The sequence below is a fragment of the Chelonia mydas genome, chromosome 17 (genome assembly GCF_015237465.2).
Source record: "Chelonia mydas isolate rCheMyd1 chromosome 17, rCheMyd1.pri.v2, whole genome shotgun sequence".
NCBI lineage: Eukaryota > Metazoa > Chordata > Testudines > Cheloniidae > Chelonia > Chelonia mydas.
In genome coordinates this window covers 16820332-16844317 of record NC_051257.2, presented here as the reverse complement: position 1 = coordinate 16844317, position 23986 = coordinate 16820332, and the positions used below count along the sequence as shown (strand labels likewise).

General features: G+C 43.4%; 1 long non-coding RNA gene across 1 annotated transcript; it reads left to right on the top strand.

The window, feature by feature from the left end:
• Positions 1–5121: 5121 nt before the first annotated feature.
• On the top strand, positions 5122–18828 carry LOC122463214. Its single transcript, XR_006286374.1, has 3 exons — positions 5122–5297; positions 7680–7791; positions 18704–18828. It is a non-coding gene; the product is annotated as an uncharacterized LOC122463214 (long non-coding RNA).
• Positions 18829–23986: the final 5158 nt, after the last annotated feature.

Sequence of the window (23986 nt, the reverse complement as noted above, 5' to 3'; positions counted from 1 at the left end):
TCAGACTCCACGCTAGTGCTGAGTTTGTTATCTACTGCTCGATGTGCTGTTGGCAGATTCCACTATCTCTGCTTCCAGTATTCAGAGAAATTACCTTCCATTTTTTACACTGCCTTTCACATGGGGATTTCTGAGCACTTTACAAATGTGATGTCAAACGTGCCACTGAAAATACGTAGCTCATTTTATGCATTTTACAGACAGGTGGCTGAGGGGCAGAGATTGTCTTGCCAATGGGCCACCTTGCAAATCTATGTCTGAGCTGGGAATAAAACCTAGGTGACCCAATACTCAGTTCCCCTCCTCCAGTTACTCATGCCCTTCCTTAAACTCCTTAAGTCTTGCTTTTACCTATCTCTGAAATGAGGAAGCTGTTATTTTGACTACTGATTTGTTAGTTTACCTTAGTCCATTGAGAATTTATGGTTCCAGTGTGTGTTCTTCCTTTCTCACCCCTCTGATATTAGTCACTGTAAAAATCAACAGCAACTATGAATGAGAGGTGAGGAGTATGCTTCCCAAAAAGGGAACATTAATTTGGGTGATTTAACACCTCCTTTGAATGAAAGGTTATTTTCCCCCTTTGAACAGGAGCTACTTTTAATTTGTGATGCACAGCACCACTTCAGAGGGAGAGAAGGTTTATTTAAAAAAAAAATATTAACCAGTTCAGGTTATAGTGTCCCTTTTTAGCTCTTGGTCTTTCAGTTAATTCGTCTTAATTGCTCTCTACCACTACAAGTGGAAAGGTCAGTTGGTATTTTATAGTTTTACTGGCTTATGAGCTTGCCTAGTCCATCAAAATGGATGGAACAGAATGCTCATGATCCAAGTAATCCATTTTCATGTGGGATTGGGGTAGTGTACAAATACATACAGCCCACCTGAGCACCACTAATTAGACTGAACAAATCAGTGCAAAATTGGGCATTGATGAGAACAAGACCAAATGGATGAACAAATGGGGGGGGGGGGGGGGGGAGGGAATCTGACATTGATGTCATGCTTTTCTTTCCTAAGGATCTCAAAGTGCTTTATTTACAGCTCCATGCACTGCTGAAATGCAACCACTTGGTTGGAGCATGACCTATTTGAAATAGAGAATCTTCAGATTAAGATTTTATTATGTTACGGTACTTGTGGCACCTTAGAGACTAACAAATTTATTTGAGCATAAGCTTTCGTGAGCTACAGCTTATGCTTATGCTCAAATACATTGGTTAGTCTCTAAGGTGCCACAAGTCCTCCTGTTCTTTTTGCGGATACAGACTAACACGGCTGCTACTCTGAAACCTTTGTTACGGTAGATTCCCTACTGCCCCCTGAGGCCTAATCAAGGTCAGGCCCCTTACTGTGCTGTAGCGTGTATAAACACATAAGGCCACAGTCTTTGCCCCACAGAGTTTGCACAATAAGTTTATTTGAAAACTGTTAGGAAACTGGACTTAATATGCTATTTTAGCAGGAATCATCATGGGATCTCTTTGGTTGTGTTTCCAACACTAGGTGACTCAAGGTCTGTGTCCAGGTTCTTCATCTGTAAAAGGGGGTTTATAATGCTTACCCACCTTTGTAAAGCATTTCACTATCTATAGCTGAAGGGCTATATAAATACTACATATTTTTAGAGGTATGCTAACCTGGGCTGGTGCTGACTCGATGACTGCCGTGGTGTCGCAGACGCTCAGGAGGAAGACGACGGTGGTAAAATGAAGGTTACAAGATAGAAGAGCTGGCGGGAGGGGAAGGATGCAGCATGTGGGATGATAGCCACTGCCCCTCATCTTTTGATTCTACACTGTTTTCAAACAGATTCCATGCACTCCATCCATGGAACTCAATGGGAATTCCATGCATAGAGTGGCTGGCAATATTCAGCTCTTGGCAAGATAATGCATCTTGCTCATTTTGTACCAGGGGCCTGATTTGCAAAAGCACCCAGTACCCAGGGCACTTCTATCCAGCTGCTGCTTATCAGCTACGTGCAAATATATTGCCTCAATAGAAGTCAGGCACATTCCTATTCTGGCTGTAATTTGAAGTGCAATTTTTATAAACAATTCTGTTAAACTGCAAAAGTTATTAACTCCCTCCTCTTCCAGGTCTGTTTATTTCTAACCCAATACAGCATGCTAAGAAAATCACACCTCTAAATATACGCTTCACCTGACTAAGTAACATATGATGACTAATCAGTTGCATTTCAAATGTCTAGTTAATTGATCAAGCATTTTTATAGTCTGAACCACATTTTAAGATTGAGATTTTCATTAGCCACCTGCTCTGTCCTGACCCCACTCCCACAACTTCCCTGGGGAAACTAAAGTAGATGTTGTTGCATCTTGTCCTATATTTTTATGTAAGTAAAAATCCTTTAACATGGTGGGTTCAGTTACTTGGATTCTCCACCCCATTTTGGATCCGATGATTATATCCTCTCCTGCCCTGTTGAACTCCATATGTATTAAGTCTCCTCCCAATCTGCTGCCTGTCTAACTCAGCAGTTTGGTTATGTCCTCTCACCCATTTACTGTCACCCTTCAGTTTTGGCATCACTAGGACGTTTGGATCAGTTTGTTTTACATTGGGGAAAAAAGACCACCACAAAACACACACCTGCCAAAGCATATGAGGTTTGTTAGCATATTCCATTTCAGATGGAGTAGGCAGAGCCACAAAAGGTGAATTCTGCTCTTGGACTAAGGACTTGTCTACGCAAAGTCCTAGAGCTTTCACTATATCACTGTAGTTAAAGTGGTACCCGCCCAGGGACAGTTATATTTGTGTGAAAGGTGTTCATACTGGTACAGCTATTCCTGTACAAGAAAGGAAATAAGCTAGACTGCAATAAGCACCTTCACATCAGTATAACTACAGCCACGTGATGAAGGATGTACCAGTAAGGGCTATTTCAGTAATGATCACACCCCTAACTGAAATACCAATAGCAGTACAAAAGCTATGTTTAGACAGGGCGCAAGGCATGTGTAATTGAAACGTAGAGCCACCTCCAGTTTCACTTGTTCACGCTTTGGGAGTGGGCTGGAAGCAGCACTGGAAGCCACTTCTCCAGCATACAACCACTGCTGCAACCCCATTAACGTGAGTTAATACTGGAGAGGGCAACTGATCTATCAGGTCAGGTGACCTGCCTCTGACAATGATATTTAGAGAGGTAAATAGAGAGAGACATTCTCCCATAGGTATGAGTTATGCACTAATGACAGATGGGAATTCTTGCCCATCTTCCACCATAGAACAGCTTATGAAACACAAAACATGGTAAGCAACAGACCCAAACTGCGAAGGGCTGAGCTAGATGCAGACCTGCCCAGCATTTAGAGGTGGTTCAATCACACCCATTTCTAATTTTTTCCCCTAGCTCAAGCTTACTTTTTCTACTGGGGCTGAAGACATTACTTGGGCCTAACCTTTCTGGGATACAGTAGTGTTGAGGACTTGTGGGGTGCTGCCCGAATGCCGCATCAATCAATACTTCAAGCAGGGTCTTTCAGGTCTGCCGGTGGCAACCTGACCTGGTGAGCCTCCTCCCCTTCAAAAGTGAAATTCACCCTCCCACAGAGAACCCATGCAAATCCTATATATTATTTAAAGTTTAAGGAGTGCATAGGCCTTGTTCAGATCTGCACTGAGGGGAATTTTACCCCAACCAGGATTTGCGATGAGCTTGTCTCAGCTAGTTAAAGTGACTGTCTCCAAGGGAGGTTATTCTTGCTCAAACATCTAATTATTTTCTTGAGGCCTGCTAAACTGTCTCAAGGATTCCCTGAGGGAATGAATTCCACAGGTGAATTATACTCAGCAAGGATATTTCCCTTCATCCCACTCAAAACAGCTCCTCTTTCAGTTTTAGTTTAGTTAGACTAGCAAACTAGGATCACCAAATATTTTCCAGTTGAAGCATGTCAGCTACATTTCTGGAGCTAGAGTTATTTACTAGAAACAACAACATGTTTATAGTAAGAATACACACAGTTTAATTTCAGCTTCCATTCTTGGAGCTATTCCAGAAGGTTAGATACAATAAATTGGCGAGTTATTGGAGAAGTCATAAGTTGTGGTTATAAAAAAAGTGACTGTTCTTTAAAGTTCAAAGCATTTATGAAGTATTTGCAAGCATTGCACATACATGAGTATCACAGAAAAAGAGCTCTTAGTAGCAGAATGTAGCAACTGATTTCTTAAGTATGAAATGGCATTGAACATACTGTCGAACCAAAGGGAGTCATATTAGAGGGAGAAGTTCATTTCTTTGTAGAGGAGAGCCAGCATCTATGCAACCCTATTCCAAAGACTCAAGTAGTGCACAGGTTTTGTATTGGCCCTCAGCACAAGGGTGAAGTTTATTTAAAAGTTGACTGTGTTTGGTTTTGCTCAAAGCTCCAGAAATTGAGTAGTCCTTTAATGTACCATCCCTTTATTTAGCTAACTTTTCACTAGCTTGTAATGTTATTTAGCTACTCATCCCCCATTCAGCATTTTCATCTTGTGGATAAGGTGAATTTCACTCAAAAGTTCTTGTCTACTGCAAAGCAAAATGGGAAAGCCACAGTGAAAGCAAGTCTTATCCATGTTCAGGATAAATAAAATAGTTGTAGCATAGGAAATATTGGTTAGAGACTCAAATACAGTGCTGACCAATAGGACAGAAGAAGGTCAATGTACTATAGAAACAAAGAATTGAAAAATATAATAGGAAATACATTTTGATTTACAGAGTCCCAACAGTACTAGTCAAATGAAGCATTCACCCCTTTATAATATCTACTTTTAGGACAAGAAAGCATTGGAAGAAAATTTTAACCTAAAATTATAGCAACACTAACTCTTCATTTACAAGATATGGGAAGAGAGGAGCTGGAGGCCAGCTTTAGAATCTCTTGGCTCCATTCTTTATTGGTTTTTGGCCAATCAGCCCCCTTCACCTTTCCATGCTGGGGTGTTTTCCCCCTGCTTTCTTATTTGTATGGATTCTCCCCATTGCTCCCTCTTCTGGCCAGAAAGATGCAAGGGGTCACTATCAGCAAAGCGCCCCTATAAACGAACTGAATGTAGAACAAGCAAACCAACAAATATTTAGCGTTTTCCCAGTCTTCAGTGGAGAGCTCCTGTCCCCTTGCAGTATTGCATGCCTGACACCAGAAGGTGGTCTGCAAAAGTTATAAATAGCAGCACTTTGTAACCCCACCCACAAGCCAAAATGGAGTCCAACAGCAAGGTGTAAGGGAGGGCTTCTCTTAATTCTCGAGAAAGTTCCACTAAAATATTGCCTTCAGGTAAGAGCATCGATGTTTTTGCTACTGAGATAAAAGCCATTAGAGGGGGAAAGGCAGATGTTAGCTGTGCAGTTGGGTTCTCCCCTGTCTTTTTCTTGAAACTTTACATACTTTTTTTTCTTTTTTCAATATAAGTTACATACTGTTAAACTAACCTTTTCCTAGGTCTGCTCTTTCGGCATCTGAAAACCAACTTATTTAGTTGTCTAGCTTTCCTCACTCCAGTGTGCAAACTATGACCTAAGCTCTGCTGACGTGCTTGTGGGCTATATGGAGCTCAGTCCAGAGTAAGGAGCCGTGGGTAGCTGCACCATTGCAGGTGGTGTGTGGGGAAGGAAGGCATTATAACTATTCAGACAGATTCATTACTCCCTGGAAGGAAGCAAGCTGTGAAACCTATTCCTAGGGGCCATTTGACTTCTACCTTACAGGCTCCATCTGTTTCTTTCTCTTCTCTGCCTCCTACCTTATTGCTTTCTTGCCTGGGGGTGACTGCAGGATCTAGGCTTTGCACCACACCTGCAATTGATATCTGGGCAGGTTCTGTGCAACCATATGGGGAGCTGTCACATAAGAGCACAACAGCAGCCTAGGCTGTATAACTACAGTAAGTTATCTAGTGAGAGCAGTGAGAGATATGTTACATACAGGCTTCATTCCAGATGATGGTCTCAATCCTGGAAGGTGCTAGCGCCACAGGGCCCTTGGCGTTTTGTAGAAGGTGGCCTCCACTTTACAGACTAGGGCCCTGTGTTTCGGGTGTATTCTCTGTGTCAGTGAGTGTGGCGTGCCAAGTGACTGGGAGCTGCTTCTCTCAAAGCACCGAGGCTCTGTGCTGTCTGGTAGTACAGAACCATGGGGTTTGTCGATCATGTTCATGAAGCCCATGGGCATATGTTCTACACTGTAGCCCCTCATCCCTTGTCCAAGCATGCACTGTACTCAGTGTAAACCCTGGGACAGAGTCTCTTCTGTGGTGGTGGCAAAGGCCTGGTCAGGACTACCAAGTACATTAAAATAAGAAATGTCAGATGATTTAGAATTTGGGTTCAGTTCAGCTTGGCGCTCAGATGTTCACCTGAACGTCAGGAGTCTGATGTTCACCTGAACGTCAGCTTTGGCTGAGAACAGGCTCCCTCGCAAGACTTTTGGTCAGGCCGTAATTACCCCAAGAGCTGCCTTCCTTATGGGATTGTTGGCCTTTTGGGTTCAGTGTCAGCATGAGTAGGGGGAAAAAATACTCTGGGGCTAGCGGGAGTTAAGGGAACAATTCAGATCTTCACAGAGGCTCCGTTTAGAAGTTCCAGTGTGGCACTGGAAATGAGCAGAGGTTTGGGGGGAAATTGTTGTTTTGTTTTCTCCCCAACCGTCTTAGTTCTTTCTCCAAGGTTTGGCTAGTCTGTAGGGCCCCAACTTGCAGCGCAGGGGTCTCTTTTGTTGTCCTGTATCTGTTTACTCAGAGCAAGACCTGTGTTATCTGTCAGTCTCTTTGAAGTTGCAGTATCCTAGGGAGAATGTCTTCGCAAGTGATGCCAATGCATTGATTCTGAGCAAGGGAACAGCAGACATTATCCACTGGCTTCCCAGGTCCAGTGGGGTGTCTTTGATTGGACAGAAAGGCAGAGCTGTTTACACCCATCCAGCACCCAGACTGCCTTCTCACTAGGAGATGCTAAAGCCCATTTGTTTGTTTATATCAAGAAATCAGGGCATCACTGCAAGCCCATAAACTTCTGAGTTCAGAGCAGGAGGCTTGTACTGATCCATGGAAAGACACGCTGTTCAAAGCTAGAGAGCACTAAATTATTATTCTTCCTCACGAGTTAGCTAAGAAGGTGTTGGAACTGTATCTCTGAATCCACTTCCACCCACTGGCCATACTCTTTTATTGTCTCCAGCCTCAGCGTTTGTATAAATGCAAAACACAACCATAACTGTGGAGCGCTAACCAATGCTTCCATAATTAAGACCAGAATACGATACAGTTCAGTGTCTGTATTAAAAATGCTTTATGAAAGGGTGTTGGCTAGAGTGTATCTCCAAGGTACAGGGTGTATCTCCAAGGTACAGGACTCTCTGAAGAAGCTGTCACTTAATTCCAGGTCAGCATTTTCAAACCAGGGTGCTTAAAGTCAGGCACGTAAATAAGTGGCTGGGCTTTCAGAAGTGAACAACACACACAGCTCCCATGGAAGGTAATGAGAGTGGAGGATAGTCAGCACTTCTGAAAGTTGAGCCTCTTATTTTGGTGCCTAAATATTGATTTAGGGCCTAACTTTACCCACGTGAGTCTGAAAATATAGGCCAATAAGAAGACAGAACACTTCGCCCTTACAAAGCACTTTACAAAGATGTGTAAGCTTTATCATCCCTGTCTTTCAGATGGGAAAGCCAAGGCTCTGAGAGGAGAAGTAACTTACCCAAGATCCCACAGGACGTCGGTTTCAGAGCTGAGATCCCAGTGAGGTACCTTCTTATCTGCTGGACCATACTAGTAAGTACTGCTGATGAGCTTAGATTTATTAAAAGTGACTGCCTGCTTTTGAACTGAAGATAATTTTATAATAAGCCAGAAAAGTTTTTTTTTAAATGGCCGTCTCACCCTGAGGTGAAAGCTGCTTTCCGTGTGGTTGAGTAGTTCCCAGAGCACCTGGTGGTCTGTGGAGAGCTGATGGGTCACATGGTGCCTCTCCTCTTCCTCTCCAGCCAAGGGGAACTGAAAAGGTGGCCTAAAGGAAGAGCGCACAAAAGTAGAGTGTGGTTAGCTTTCTCCAAACAGGACAAAGCGTTTGTCAAGATAGAGGCAGCTAAAAAATGTTACTTTCCCAATATCAGTTTTCCATGTAAGCGATTATTGTTACCACAGGGATGTCGTGAGGTGGGGAGGTATTCACTTGATCAGAAGGAGCCCAAATCTTTCTGGGCTGGGTGGGCACCTTGCAATCTAGCCTGTGTAATGCCCCAGGAACAGAGCAGCAGCTACACTTGGACTCCAAGTCACAATCTAGTCCCGTGTCCCACGGGTAAAGTAAGATGCATCTGCCCTTTGGCTGGTGCAGACTGTTTCCCTCGCTGCACGGACTTAGCCACGCTTGCCTGTGTTTTGGGGATGGGGGAAGCTCCAAGGCTCCACCCATTTTTGCCCACCTGCATGGGATGGGGAGTAGCAGCCCAGCAGCAGCTCCTAGTCAACCGTGTATAGGTCTGGCAATGCAGGTGGCCCATGCAGAGAATTAAGGGGATGCCTTATAGTCTTCTACTCCCCTGTGTGAGCATGCAGTCAGGCTCACAGTTGAACCTTCTTTTGAAGATGTGGATTTGAGAGCCCCTAGCATAGTTCATTCTGCTTACTGTGCCTGCAAGATACAATATTCTCACGTATGGTGCTGTACACATTTTCTATTGGCCTTGACTCAGTTCACGTGCGATTCTGAAGCCATTGCTTATTGCTCTAGGCCTTCCCAGTTCACTTAGAAAGTGAAAGCTTTTATCTTGAGTATTCCACTTAGCATGAGCCTTTAGCATCATGTTGTCATGACAATGCAGTACTGTTATTGAGGAAAACCAGCATATATGTGTCCCTACTAAGGAGTCTCTTTTTTTAAGTGGATTGTGTTTCATAGAGACATAAACAGGTAACTACACAGATGAATATACAAGTATAGAGGTTTGATGTAGAATTGTTATGGGCTCGTAGATAATACATGTATTTGGAGGGCTATGTCTTTACACCACGGGCTGCATGTGCATTTGGATTGGTTTAGATGTATATGTCAGGTACATTGGTATTTGTGCTTGTCTTATATGCTGATGGGTGCCTGGGAATTCAATGTAGTGTGTTATTCACGTGTATAACAGGTTGCATATGTTTTGGGGGGTTAAACAGGTCTGGTTTGCAGTATGGTTGTACAAAACCGTGTGGTGCAACGATATAGTATTTCATATTATGTAGGTCTAAAATCTTGAAAGAAGAGATTAACACCTTTCTGGAGATTATCACAATTTGGTTTTAACTCAATGTCATGGTATCTTGCATGTTACAAGTAGATCATAGGCTTAGACCAGTCTTGGGGGCTTTTTTATTTCTCATAGATTATTTGGCTGTATTGTAAATGTAAGATGTTTCCTTTATTGTAGTGATGCATTTCCTTGCTGTGGCTGTAAATACAATTTGAATAAATCTCTCTCTTTGACTCTGTAGATTTAGGGAGTATGCAGGTTAGGCTCATGTTGAGAAGAAGCTCTAGGGACCTGGACATTCTAGATGATGCAGAGCTTTTCACGTAAGTCACCCAAGGTCAAAGCCAACATGGGTCAGTTATGATCAAAAGTGCATCTGATTGGTTGTTGCTCCATGATCTGTTTGCCACAAGTTGGTTTCTGTGTACTTTCTAAAGGACGTATGTGAACAGATCAAAAATACCATCACAGCTGTCCTGTATCCTTTCCTAACTTAAAAAGAAATAAAGTGTGGTATTTTCAAAAGTGGTCTGCATTGGCCTAACTACTTCCACTGCAGTGAACAGTCAAACTGCCACAGATTTCAATGAGATCATACTTACCTAAACCAACACTGAAAACTTTTGAAATCCTCACTCACAGTGCCTCACAGCGATGGTCCAGACCCTCCAGTTTATTGGATTATAAAGCGTTTAAGGCCTTGAAAGGTCTTTAGAAGTTTGATCTGATTTTCTCACTCTTTCATACAGACTTCGGGCCTGGTGTTTCGGTAGCCCTCCTGCTACCCAGTCGGTGGATCAATGGAATCCTTCAGTCTTCAGGGCTGTCTTTGAGGCTTTTTCCCATCAGCAATGTGGTCACTGAAACCGAAGAACTGCAGATTTGGGTAGTGAACATTTTGGGTCAGATTCTTGGCTGTCTTACTCCCCATGTAATCCCCTTGAAGGGAGTGGGACTTAATGGGATTGCACAGCTCCCAAGTCAGGCATAGGTGGTCTCCTTAAAGCATGTCAGATACTTCCCATGTCTCTAGAGCTTGCAGTAGATAGTAATGATGTAGCAGCTTCACCACTACTATAACTCCAGTGAAATGAAAGCAAGAGGCTCATCCCTTGGTAAATGACTTAACAAGAGAATCAAATAAAGCTGGTAAGGATCACATTTTAGGAGAAATATTCAAGCCATTGTCAGTGCTGCAAGTGATAACTGTAATGTGGAAAGCACTGATCTACTTTGGAGATAGACATGTTCCATGCAAATCTAATACTTAGCCTGAATCTATTAAATTAGCTTTGCATGACTCTTATACAAGCAAGTGTTACTTTACATTATGCTCTGGGGAGCTACATCAACATTCCCCCAGCCTGTTCATCTCACTGTACAAGGATGTGAAGAAGGTGGCCAGGAGTAAACATTCTTCACACTCTCTGAAACCAGGCAATCTGCACAATTGCACATGTGCTCCAAGTGGCTTGGGTGCTGCGGTCTTTTCATGCTGGCAGTCATTCATTTCCCATTTTGCAGCTGTAACAATGCACATACATGGGTTTACAGATGTGGAAGGGCATTGGATCTGCAAGCAAAATACACCTTTGGGAGCCTGTATGTTCACCTTCTGTATATCACTGTAACCAGATAGACTGACTGGACACACAGCCAGCATATCTCATACACATGTCCGGGCAGGCTCATTATTTCAGCATACAGCATAGTCCTCTTCTGTATCGCTTACAGGCACCTTACCACCATCCTGGATGGCCAGATTTCATCTGGGCTCTCCTTTGCATAGTCTTGATGCTTCTACTGATTGATGCTGAATCATTAAGAGTGGTGCTGTGACTTACACTGAGGCAAGGATGCTCATTCGCTGGTACCCATCTCCCTTCCCATTACGCCATCATGGCTTTTCCTGCCTATGCATCCTTTACGCAAGTAGTCTGTATAACTCCCTCTAGAGGGAACTGCCTGCACCCTGACTCAAGCCTTCCAAGGCTACTTGCCAGCATTTCCCTTCGTCCAAGGCAATTCAGAAGGTAATTGGTAGAGCTGGGAATGGAACAGAATCCAGGAATCCTGCCTCCCAGTTCCTTTCACTAGCTATTGGCCACACGGTAACACTCCTGTCCTTGGGCCTCACCATCAATTTTCAGTTGGATCTATCAACCTTTCTGCTGGGATCCAGTTTGTGACTCATTTCAAACATGCAAGCGCTTGACATTGTTTTCAGTTACTCCCCAGAGAGCTTTGTGGGCTGCACTGGAAAATCTCACTGTTCCACAGCAGTACATTCATTACACATGCATCCATATATTAAGCCGGTATGCCATATACTAGCATCCAAAATTCATTGACACTTCACTTCCCGAACGAAATAAGGTCCTTAAGCCTGATCCAATGTCCACTGAATACTCCTCTTGACATCCATTGGCACTGGACCCTTATTTCAGAAAAGCAAAGAACTTTGAAAAGATTTTCATAGCTTATTTTGAGTCTAAATGAATCAGCCCTGTAAACTGCTGAGAACAAAGATATAACCCCCTCCTCTGCAATCTGGCATATAAGAGAGCTACAGAATAATCCTAGGGAGATGAAAATGTTCTGTTAGATCCGTGTTCCTCGCCACTGCAGGATTGTATTTTTGTGGGCTTTATTTGATTTAGTTTTAAAGTGACGCAAATGTGTTTTTCGCTCGTTTCCTTTATTTCTTTTCGCTTAAATTCTGTTTCTGCCCTGAAAAGAGACTCTAGAAAACCTGCACGTTCTTACTCAGCAGATCTGCCTCTTTTGTGCATTGAGAGTCTGATCTGCACACTTCGATGACTAAAGTCAGTTTTTGCTGCCTTTCACTACTCTTAACTCTGTACAGACAACACTGCAATGCCGAGAGAAAAATAGAATGCATCTTGCTCTTAGCTAAGTTCCGGTCATTCAGTGGGATTGCCCAAGTCTAAATGAGCATCTCCAAAACTTTGCAGATGCTATGAAATCCAAACTTGGATTTAAATCTGAATTTTGCATCTAGCCCATCGTCACAAAGAGATGAATCAGCTCTGAGTGCCTCTGGATTTTGGTGAGTTCAAAATCTGGACCTCGATCTGAATCTTGTGGGTTGGGCCCCTCTCTGGTTAAAATGGGAATTTAGTGTATCTTCATCCTTACTGAGTTCCTATAGGCTAGAGCATAGAAATGTCACCAGTGCCTCTCAGAGGTCACTGTGAAATGGAGAAGGGTTGTGATGGGGGAGGGATGTGGCATGGCTGGGGTAAGGCCTCTGTAATACATGCCTAAATTGGGATGCTTAGAAAACAGATGATCACAAATTGCATAAAGCTGCAGCTCCCATAATAAAATCTGAGGTTCAAAAAGGCCATCAGAAAAAATTACAGCTATTACCCTTGGGGGAAGTAAAAGAGAAGGTACTATTAAATGTAGTGGGCCAAACTCATTGGACGTGCAACGTCACTGAGGGCAGTGGAGTTACGCCAGGGGTTAACTGGGTCCAATGACATCACAGAATATCAAAGATACACGCAATAAACTACTCCTTAGAATGTCATGAAATTCAGGTTCAGATTAATTTCTGCATCATCTTCAAACCTTCCTGAAACAGGACCCAGGTCCCATTTTTCTCATAGAAGGATCTTGGGAAGGAGTTGAGAAGGAGAGGCAATGGGAAGAACATGCTACTTTGGCTTATTTCTTACCCAGTCTGTTTTACCTTCCTCTAGTCATCTTTCATTTGCATATAAAGCACTTCAGATACGTTATACAAAATGTCATCCTACTTTTAAATAACATGTGTCAGCCTTCATAGTTCACCAGCATGAGACTGGAGGTTTAGACAGGCACTGAGTCATTTTTCATCTTCCCTTTCACCAAGGCTCCCTTTTGTATAGAGGAGCGAGAGGATTGTGTACAAGTGGCAAATCAAACCAAGAGTGTACAGCCATATTTCCTTCTGAATGGCACTTAATCAGATGTTTAGAGGCTGGGATTTTAAGAAACAAAATAACCAGGTGGCGGTGAGGGAAATAGCAAAATGGTTTGTCTCTCTCCAATAGATTGCTGTTAGTCCCACTGAATCATAGAATCATAGAACTGGAAGGGACCTAGAGAGGTCATCTAGTCCAGTTCCCTGCACTCAAGGTAGGACTAAATATTATCTAGACCATTCCTGACAGGTGTTTGTCCAACCTGCTCTTAAAAATCCCCCATGATGGAGATTCCACAACCTCCCTAGGCAATTTATTCCGGTGCTTAACCACTCTGACAGTTAGGAAGTTTTTCCTAATGTCCAACCTAAACTGCCCTTGCTGCAATTCAATCAAATGTGAAGGCGTTTAACTGTTTTGAGGATTCCTACCCTGATACTTGTATCTCTCTTGGTTGCTTTAAACCGCCTATCCTTCTGGCTTCGTATTTCAAAATCTCCCTGGTCCACAGTAACAGCAGTGCTGGGGGAGTGGGTTCGCTCAATATGACAGCTGCTGTCAGAGGGACCTGAGTCATCCTGATTTACTCCACTTGCTTGGGTAGCAGAGTAGCTCCCAAGTTAGGGAGTACAGTATCCTATTGAACATGCTTCATGCAGCATCAGCTCACACCACGTACCGCTTCCTGATATTGCCAAAAGCAGCACTTACAATGACAGGAGACAGGTTTCAGAGTAGCAGCCGTATTAGTCTGTATTCGCAAAAAGAGGAGGAGGACTTGTGGCACCTTAGAGACTAACAAATTTATTTGAGCATGAGCTTTTGTGAGCTACAGCTCACTTCATCAGATGACAGGAGAGTTTGCACAGTGCCATCTCTCCAGTTGGTTACCTCTCATTGCTTTTTAACCCCAAGTACTGTTGGGGACCCAGACTGGCAACTTGGTTAAAAGGTTAATGAACACAGGAAAACAGCATGTTACAAACGTTATTCCCTCTGATTATTATTATTTGTATTATCACTGTGCCTAGAAGCCCCATTTGTAGATCAGGACCCCTTTCTGCGAGGTACTGTATAAAAAGACAGTTAGACTTCTTGATTCCTATATGATGTCAGCAAATTGGACATCAGTGCAGGGAGATGGACTTGATTCTGAGCTAACACTAATGTACATTGGGAGTAACTCCCTGGAAATCAGTGGAGCCACACTGGTATATGAGAGGAGAATCTAGTCCTGCATGTTTAGTGGTCAGAACAGGAGTGGGGCTAGGAATCAGGACTCATGGGTTTTGCATCAGGCTTAGCTGTTGACTTGCAGTGTGACCCTGGGCAAATCACTTGACTCTGCTGTGCGTCTGTTTCCCCCTCTGTGAAATGGGGATAATATTAATACTGCAACAAACCCATGCCTGTCTCATAACATCACATGTATCTATATGTTGCACAGCTTGACCACTTGGTGAAAGGGAGGCTAGAATTCTGATCCTCCGGCTTCAAAAGCACAGGCTCCTTCCTGCCTTGGGAGCTAATGGAATATTTCCATTAGCTGCTGGCAATGCAGATCAACAGCTCTGATTGAAAGTAGGAGGCAGTGATACACATCTACAGCAGCCGGTTCATGCAATAGTCAGGGCTGTTTTGAAGCGTAACTCTTAAGGGTTTCGAAGTGCTCTGGCTGTTTGGATGAAAGGCGCTGTGTAAAAGCAAAGTGTTATTAGCAGTCCAGTACTGCTGATTACACTGCTGCTTCAAAAATAAAAATGCCTTTCCTTAACTCCAACATAACTCTCTTTTTTTGCCTAAGAATTTTCCTCAGACGTTCTTGTCAACTGCTGGAAATGGCCCACCTTGATTATCACTACAAAAGGTCCCCCCCCCCCCCCCCCCCCCGCTCTCTTGCTGGTAATAGCTCACCTTAAGTGATCACTCTGGTTACAGTGTGTATGGTAACACCCATTGTTTCATGTTCTCTATGTATATAAATCTCCCCACTGTATTTTCCACTGAATGCATCCGATGAAGTGAGCTGTAGCTCACAAAAGCTTATGCTCAAATAAATTTGTTAGTCTCTAAGGTGCCACAAGTACTCGTTTTCTTTTTGCGAATACAGACTAACACGGCTGCTACTCTGAAAACAGGTAACTGTGTTGGTGTGGAATGGAATGGGTTAAACCTCTCCCTGCCTGTATTGCCTAGAATGGATAGCCTTAATAGGTAAAAGTGATTACACATGAAACAACTTGGCTGTGGGTGATTAACCAGGGGCTAGTCCACCCTGAGATCTGAGGAGTTAGCCAAAGCTAGGAAAATAGGTTTGTTTTCAGAGACGGATTTTTACTGTTGAGGAGGTTTGAGTATGTGTTGGAGATTGTGAATGTGTGGTGCTCAGCGAGGGCAATGGATAACCAGCTTGCTGCTGCTGGAGACCTGGAATTAGTGGAAGTGGAGATCTGTGAAGAAAGCACCTGTCTCTTAGTTGCAGACAAGTCATGTAGTGGAGTGGTAAGAGTTGATATGCCTGTCCTAGACGTTTGGTAGAGGAAGGCTTTCCATTTTCATTTTACCTGGTGGGAGTAAGCACGTTCTGCCCTGTCTCTGATATTTTGTCTAATGAACTTGGAGATAGTAATATCTGAATAGAGCTGGGGCTTATAGATTCATAGATTGTAAAGTGAGAAGGGATGATAATCAACATCTAGTCTCAACTCCTGTGTAGCTCAGGTTGGAGAGCTTCACTCAGCCATTCCTGCGTGGGAAGGATTTATTCTTCCCCTTTGTGAGAGTGAACATTGTTGAGCCCAGTAACTTGGGGCTGAACCAGAGTATCTCCTGAATTCTGTATCTGACATGCTCAGAGACTTTGGGAAAGCCCCTTAATTTCTCTGTGCTTTAGTTTCTCAGTCTGCAAAATAGGAATATACTTGCCTTTATCACACGGGTAAATTGAGGCTTAATTAACTGTACAACACTTTGAGACTTTGGGATGAAAGGTGAATGCAAAGCACTGCTAGGGACATGAAGCAAATCGTGGCTTCTAATTGGCAGGAAAGAATTCCATATGGTGATCTTGAGTTGGTCTGCTTATAATAATAAAGCATGAATAATACTGATATCTGGAGCAATATTAACCAGTCAGACTGCGTGTGCCAGTGAATGTATCCTGATTGGCTGCAGTGTGAGTTCAGTGAAACCTATTACTCAGGAAGTTACTTCTCTGGACGTAGAACTTCATCTGTCTTTTAAAACACTGGTCTAAAAGCAATGCAGAATCCTACTGGCAGTTGCAGTCAGATTTGGAATGCCATCTATCATTTTACTGTCACAGTGAATGTATGTAACAATACACTGAATGATACCATGAGTCTGAGAGTGTCAAGATGGATTGTTTTCAAGGAGTAAAGGTAGGTATCTTCATATTCACTGAAGCAGGAATATCTGCTCAATTTTGTTCAGTGCTGTGCTCTATGAAACTTGTAGATGGCCTGTATATATTTATATTACGGTAGCATTACTTGAAAGAATGCAGCTGGAACATCAAATTGCAGGCAACAGAGAACAAAAGAGACCCAAAATGTATTGTATGAGGTAAGGGGGTGTCCCTTCCTTTGATGTTCCCCTACAGTGGAACGTGTACATGAACCATCTCCCACCTCTTCTAGTTCTGCTATAGGCGACACTTGAGGAGAGCCATTGAGGGACCCTTCACCCAGCCTGAATGCCAAGGAGAGGCAAAGAAAATGTCAGTGGCTGTGGATTTTGCAAGCACTAGGAGCCGCTTGTGCAGTTGCCTGTCAAAGCTCTGAGTTAGGAGTTCTGTGGGAGCAGGGAATCAAATTAACTGTTGTCATGTGGGAACTGAGATGGCATAAAGCCCCTAGTATTAAGGTGATTGGGGCACTTTGGCATTTGTACCTGTTCTTCCTTAATGCACAGACCTTTGCCTGTGAAAAGCTTAAAAAAATGCAAATACACAGTTAGTGTGACATGCTTTTGCAAGTACCAGGGCATAAAAACCAGAGTTTGAGATATTTTTAAACTAGGATCCCAGCATAATTGACTCTTAACAGACAGCATAAAAGTGGGTCAAAGAACTGCAAAGGAACATCAATTCAGAGACAGTCCTGTGAGTTTAATTACAGGGGCATGGGGGAAATACCTAACCTGATCAATATCTGTCTGCAAAGCTCTGTTGGGTGGAGACAGTGCAGGAGCAAATGTGCTGATGACTGAATTTCAGAAACACGGAGAATTAAGGATTTGCTAAACCGTATAGACCAGTGTGTTGTTCTGGCTGCTCAGAATGAATCATGACCGCAATTGAGCACATGAAAGGAGATGTATTTTTATCACTCGATATTTTATTTGGGTATATAAATATGTTAGCAAAGTCCTGGTGAGATTCCAAAACACGTATTCTGTAAACCTTTGCATCGTTCCCTTGAGCTGCAGGGCTTGTGAGCTTCCCCACTACTTGTAGCCATTAATTGCACCTCCTTTAGCATCATTTGTGAGGACAGCATGCCTTATCCTCCTGCAGCCTTGTAAGAACTCCCGAACTAAGGGTGCTTCGGCCAGGTTAATGCTGTACTTAGATGGGAGACCAAGGAATGCTTGGATGCTGCAGGAGCAATGTAGGTGGCATTTTCTCCTTGGATTCAGTCCTGAACCAGTGCCCTACCGTGGTACTATACTGCTGCAGGATGCTGTGAGGCTTCAAACAGAGATGCTGAGCGTGGGTGGCTAAGATCCTCTGGCACCCTTGTTCCTCCATAAAAGTAAGAGAATTAACTCCAATGTCCTCCCCATAACCTGGAGCTGCATTTGCAAGCCTTTCCAATTTTGGGCTTCACACAATCCCATACTGGGCAGTTTGGGATTGGTAGTGAGTTTTTCATTTTAAGCACAGCTCAGTCAATAATGTCCATAGTTTTATGGCATAGACATTTCTTGTGAACTGAGTCACTGGACTGTATCTGTGTGACAAGCTCCAGCCAGAATGGACATGACATGCCTCCTTCCAATGCAGATGCTTCCATCCCAGCCAAGGAAAAGCAGGATGCATTCTGCATGCCAGGTCTTTCTACCCATAGTTCACACCATTGTTAATCCTTTGGAGACCATGAACAGCAATTTAGTTGCTCATGTGATTGGTGTTTAGAAAAAAGGCCTCAATCTAATTGGGTCAATAATAAATTTTTAATATTCACATTAATAACAGTCTTGCATAACTACGTGTGTTCCAGTTTCTTCTGTGCTTTGCTAGGAGCTGTTTGTAACTGTAATGATAATAATCCATAATGAGCGGAAAACTAAATTTTTGCCAATCTTCGTCTTTTTTTTTAGATGAAAACTTAGTGGAGCTGAGGAAGAGCTATAACTGGCCTCTTTATTATGTGTATTGTGTACTGATGTGACTCAGTCTAGCGAGATATTTGCTACATTATTTGGCTCTCTTTTGCAGACTGTGCCAAAGCCCTGCTTTTGAAATCAATCGCAAAATTTGTTTCCCTTCAGTGGCACCAGGGCTTGCCCCTCTATTTCCAGTGAAAGGAAGCCACCATCAAGAAGCCCTGTGCAGTGACCTTTCCCCAGTGAGATGGGATAACTTCGTATTATCTGTGTATTACCATAGAACCTAGGAGCCTAGTTGTCATTGCACACTGCTTCTGTAAGGGGACAGGGTTGCATTTGCTGGAGTGTGTTTGCATCTTCTCTGTAAAATAAATACACTGCAGTATACCCTACCATCTGGCTGGAGTTCTAGCCAAATCCACATGGGGGGGGGGGGAATTTAAACACTCACTGAGCGTATCCCCTCTATATCTGACCATATGGGAGCAGCGCGGTGTTCAGCCTGCCAGCGGATGAGTAGGGGCTCAGTGGGCTAATTCTGCATAATTAGCTTTTTGGCAATGGGGTCACAAATGGTGGGAAAGCTTTTAATTAAAAAAAAAGAGAGAGCGAGAGAGTGGTTTAGATTTAAACCCTGAGCTCTGCTGCATCCCATTACAGGAGCTGGCCTGCTGCAGTGTGTTGGATAGTTCATGCCACACTGAAAGCCTGTGTAGGTAGATAGAAATGAATTGCAAGGAACTAAGTGGAGGTGGATGCATGATGGAATCCACATATCTCGCAATGCAGCCCCATTGCTGCTGTCATTCCACCCTCTAGCTTGAACTATGAACCCCTGTGAACCCCTAAACAGAGGTTCCTGGCCACTGGATCGGTGTAGCTGTAGCCCTTTCCCTATAGCCCCTTTAATGTTTCTTTTCTGCCAGTCTGTCTGAGCCAGCAGAGGAGCTCACCCCTGGCACCTACAGGTTGTGGCACCATTGCACTTGTGTGCACACATGCGTATAAATTACCTGGGAGAAGAATATTCCCTGGAGATACTGGAATCTTTTCTTGCAGGTGCTACGGTCAAGAGCACTGTAGAAATAAAACATATTCGTTTGGGTCTCCTGTCTATTGATGATGATGCCAGTATTGCATGTCCCCACTGTAAATGTTATTCTCTGTTGACAGGGATCTGACCGATGGCTTTTGTTTTTAAAACTGAGAGCTAAATCAATATCGGTGTTCTACAGAGTGCTTCATGAGCTGGAAGCTTGATGAAGTGTCACCATGCTGGGGACTTGGACTAGAAGACCTCTCAAGGGCCTTTCCAGTTGTAGGATTCTATGATGCATTAATGACTGATGTTTGTGAGTGTATTATGATGTATTCCTGCAATTTTTATTAGCTAGGAGGAGCTAGGCCAAGGAATGTAGCTCTTTTAGAGACTTTTGCCCCTACCAGTGCTCCCTAGAATTGGGGGGAGGAGGGGGAGACCCTTAGATTGATGCAATAAACATCTTAAAATAAAAATCTAAAGTGTGTGGCACAGGAAAAAATTACCAGAAGCAGATGGTGGAACAGTAAATGAACGGGAATTGGCAGCAAACATAAGCAAATCCAGTTTCATCAAAGCAGGGAAGAGAAATAATCAGCACATACCACTGTGCAGTGACCATGGGGAATCTCTTCATTCACTGGAGGGCCTCCCAAATCTAGTCCTTGGCAGGCTTGCATGTAAATTAATACTGTCAAGGACTTTATCTAGTACAATGCCTGTCGGTGTAATGTGAACTCCTCTGTGGAGGGTACATTGTCAATACCAAGCAGCATCTCTCTTCTTTCCCTCTTGATTTTCCTATATGGAAAGAGCCAGTTACTGCACTAGAAAGATTATTCGCCGCCAACAAGTTATGCGCATCCCCTATGAGTTTGAAGAGAATAGCAAGAATGCAATTAAATTCATCCTTATTAGCATTAAACCCGAAAGCAACCAAGTCAAAATATAGCTGAGCAATAATCCCACAAGAGCCTGGAAACAGAGAAAGAAGCTGCTGCAGCATTCTTAATTCAGGCCTCTTGCACTCATGGCTTTTGACATGCGTGTTTTGATGCTGGGCAGTACCTGTCTGGTAGACAGAAGTACTGCATAAGTGACACACCAGCTAGTTAGAGCAATGCCTATGGAAAGATCCTCTGGGATTTAATAGAATGGTAAGGTCGCCATTGAACTCCTAAACCAACCTGACAGGAATGATGGTCCAGTTGTTAGGGCACTAGCCTGGGGCTCTGGAGAGCCTAGTTCAATTCTGTTCACCACAGACTACCTCTGTGACCTTGGGCAAATCACTTAGTCTCTCTGGGCCTCAGTTTCCCCATCTGTGCAATGGGGGTAATAGCACTTCCCTGCCTCACTGGCGTGTTGTAAGGGTAAATACATGAAAGACTGTGAAGTGCTCCAATACTATGGTAATGGAGGTCATGTAAATACCAGAGCGGGAGAGAACCTGTAGTACTCTGTAGTGTGGGATTTTCAAAATCATCTAATTAGCTTTCGGTGGGACTTGTGCTCCTGAATTAGTTAGGCATTTTTGAAAATCCCAATCTAAATTCTTAAGGGTCTCATTTTTAAAATTCACAGGGGTCAATAGGAATCTTTCCATAGACTCCGCTGGGCGCTAGGTTTCTGCAGTTATAGAAACTTGTTCCAATAAAACTCCATTGCTTTTGTTCCTATTAGATTCTGTAGGACTCTTGTTGAACCAACTGAAATCAAAGTGTCCCCAGAACAGGTAGCTGCAAACAGCATGTAGGACAGCCATATGTGTTGGGCTAATTTGTAACTGACTTTCAAAGAGACCCGACTGAAGGTAGTAGGATCAGTATCTTTCCTTCTCTCTCTACCTCTTTGCAGAGGCTACATAGTTCCATGTGTCTTTAAAAAGAACAAATACTAAAGCAAATTTTCTTTAACAAAAAATCAGTGCCAGTTGACCAACGCTCATGAGCAGCCCTGTGCTGGTGGGTGGGTGGGTGTGTGTGTGTGTGTGTGTGTGTGTGTGTGAGAGAGAGAGAGAGAGATTGGGTTGGGAATATTTCAAAACAGGAACATTCAGGAGGGGTCGGGGGAGAAGGGGAGAGATATAATGGCCAGTACTTTGACAGTTTCTATATCGTCTGTTTGCTGACACAATAGTGTAAGATGCCTCTTCCCACCCCATTTAATGTAGTACCTGAGGATTCCTAGCATGAGCAGGCTTTCGGAAATCTCTGGAAGGATGTAGCCAGGTTTCCACTGCTGCTTTTGGCTGCAGACCTCAAGGTCACAGAGTGTGAAAGGATCTTTGCATCTTTACGATGGTGAGAGCTTTCTGGGACGCAGCAGTACTGCTGGAGCAATGGAATTTATATAAAGTAATGGGTGGGCATAGCAGTAATCTTGTATGGGAAGCAATCGGAATACAGGCAGATTACAAAGGAGAGTGGCCCTTTAAAACTGATGGAAATGCAATAGAAGGATTTCTGTAGAGAAGCTGGAATGCTTCTTATTTTTCCTGACTCTGAAACCAGTTACCTGTAGCTTGGATGTGCATGGTATAAAATCGTACCTGCCAAATCCTGCCTGGCACTTTGGCAATCTGCAGTGTTGACTGATGGGCACTTTAAAGCAAACTGAATGGCACTTGCTGTCAGCCTCCCACAAGTGAATCTTCATTCTCTACCTTTTATTCTGGGATCATAAAGTGTATTCTGTAGTGGAAAGTAATTTCACCTTGCCTCATGGAACATACTGTGATGCCAGAACTAGAGAGTTTGAATTATTGGCTGCAGATAAAGATATCTGACAAATGTAACATTCTTTCTGTTCATGCACTGATCCTCATTTCTGCAAGTTGATTCATTATTGGCAAATGCTGACTAGTGTTTGTGAATAAATATAATTGCATGGGGTGTCTGGACTGGTTACTTCTGGCTCTTTGCAGCATGTGATTTATCATCTAAGGTGGGATTCAACAAGTGTCGGAGAGTCACAAGCATCCAGTCCTTCCTGCGTGGGTAAAGGGAGGTGGTAGGAAGGCGTCCCACCTAGGTCCTGGCTAGATGGGATGTTGATCTTGGTGAATTCTGGCATGGTAGAAGTTGAGAGCTGACCTAAGTCACACTGAAGTGTTCCTGCTCCCTGACTGCATGGTTGAAACGCTTTAAAAATAGCAAATTCTGTTGGTGGTGGATAAATACTCGTCTGTACATTAACCCCAGGGTTTGTGTGAAAAACAGCCATTCCCCCAGGGCATGTGCAGACAAAAACCTGTTGATGGAAATGTCTGAGAATAGCAACGAAAAGATGCAAGCATGGTAAAAATGAACACTTGTGAATTCAAATGAATGTTGATGGGTGCTCTAGTGGATAGCATTCACTCAACTGCATGTGTCTCCAAGGGGGACAAGGCACTACCACAATGTGAATGTGAAATAATTCTGCCTAGAATCAATAGACTAAAGCATTAAAGAATTCTTCCCGTTGAGAACTGATGGTGGCAATTGCTGCCCTGTTTGGTGCATGAAACTTAATATTGGATAAGGTGCCATGGTGGTTTTAATGTGAACTGGGAGGAGTGTACATTTAGTGTTTCATGTTCCTGTAAGCCTCTCTGGGATGGCGGAAGAGGGGAAGTGTTGTGGGGTGTTTTTGTTTTTGTTTTCTTTGTAGTTTGCCGTAATGCCAACTAGGAACTATTAGTATTAGTTGAACTACAAATACTTTATAAAGGCAACCAGATGGTGCAAAATCTGAAGAATTATTTGGTCATGTTGGTGGTGTGTTGGGTCCTGGGACCCTGTGTGAAAATGCAGGGATGTTTTACCGACTCCGCCTGAGAGACAAATTGGTTGGGCCTCATTGGCTACAACTCAGAAGACAGGTGGAGAGTCTCCAGTGAAGGACACAGGAGATCTTGCAGGGTGGAAACCTCAGGCTAAGCTCTTTTTTCAGATTAAAGGAAAAGGTGATCAGTTTTGGACACTAAGGTGGCATTTGTGGGCTTGTTGAAAGCAGGGTGAGGACTCTGCTCATTCAGAATGTGATTGACTTAACTATTGCTCAGGCTTTGGTCTCCCTCAGCTGTTCAAATAGCTACAGGAAGGCAGCTTTGGAAAACTGCTCCTATTTTACCATCTCACAATCTGCTGCTAATTCAAAGTAGGTCACTAGGAACGGCAAATGGCATTGGCTGATGTTCCTAATTACCCAACTCAGGAAGTGACAGGCAGATGTTACTGGTCAGGCAGTCAATGTAGCTGAGCAGTGGAAACTGAAGTAAGCATCTACACATCCAGAAGAGTTTCCAATCTGACCCACCAAAGCTCAGCTGATCTTGGAGTACTTGTATAGTGAAGATAAAGTTCCACTGGTCTGGGTTGGGGTGTTGGGACTGTGTGGTTAGTGTTCTTCCCTGCAGATGA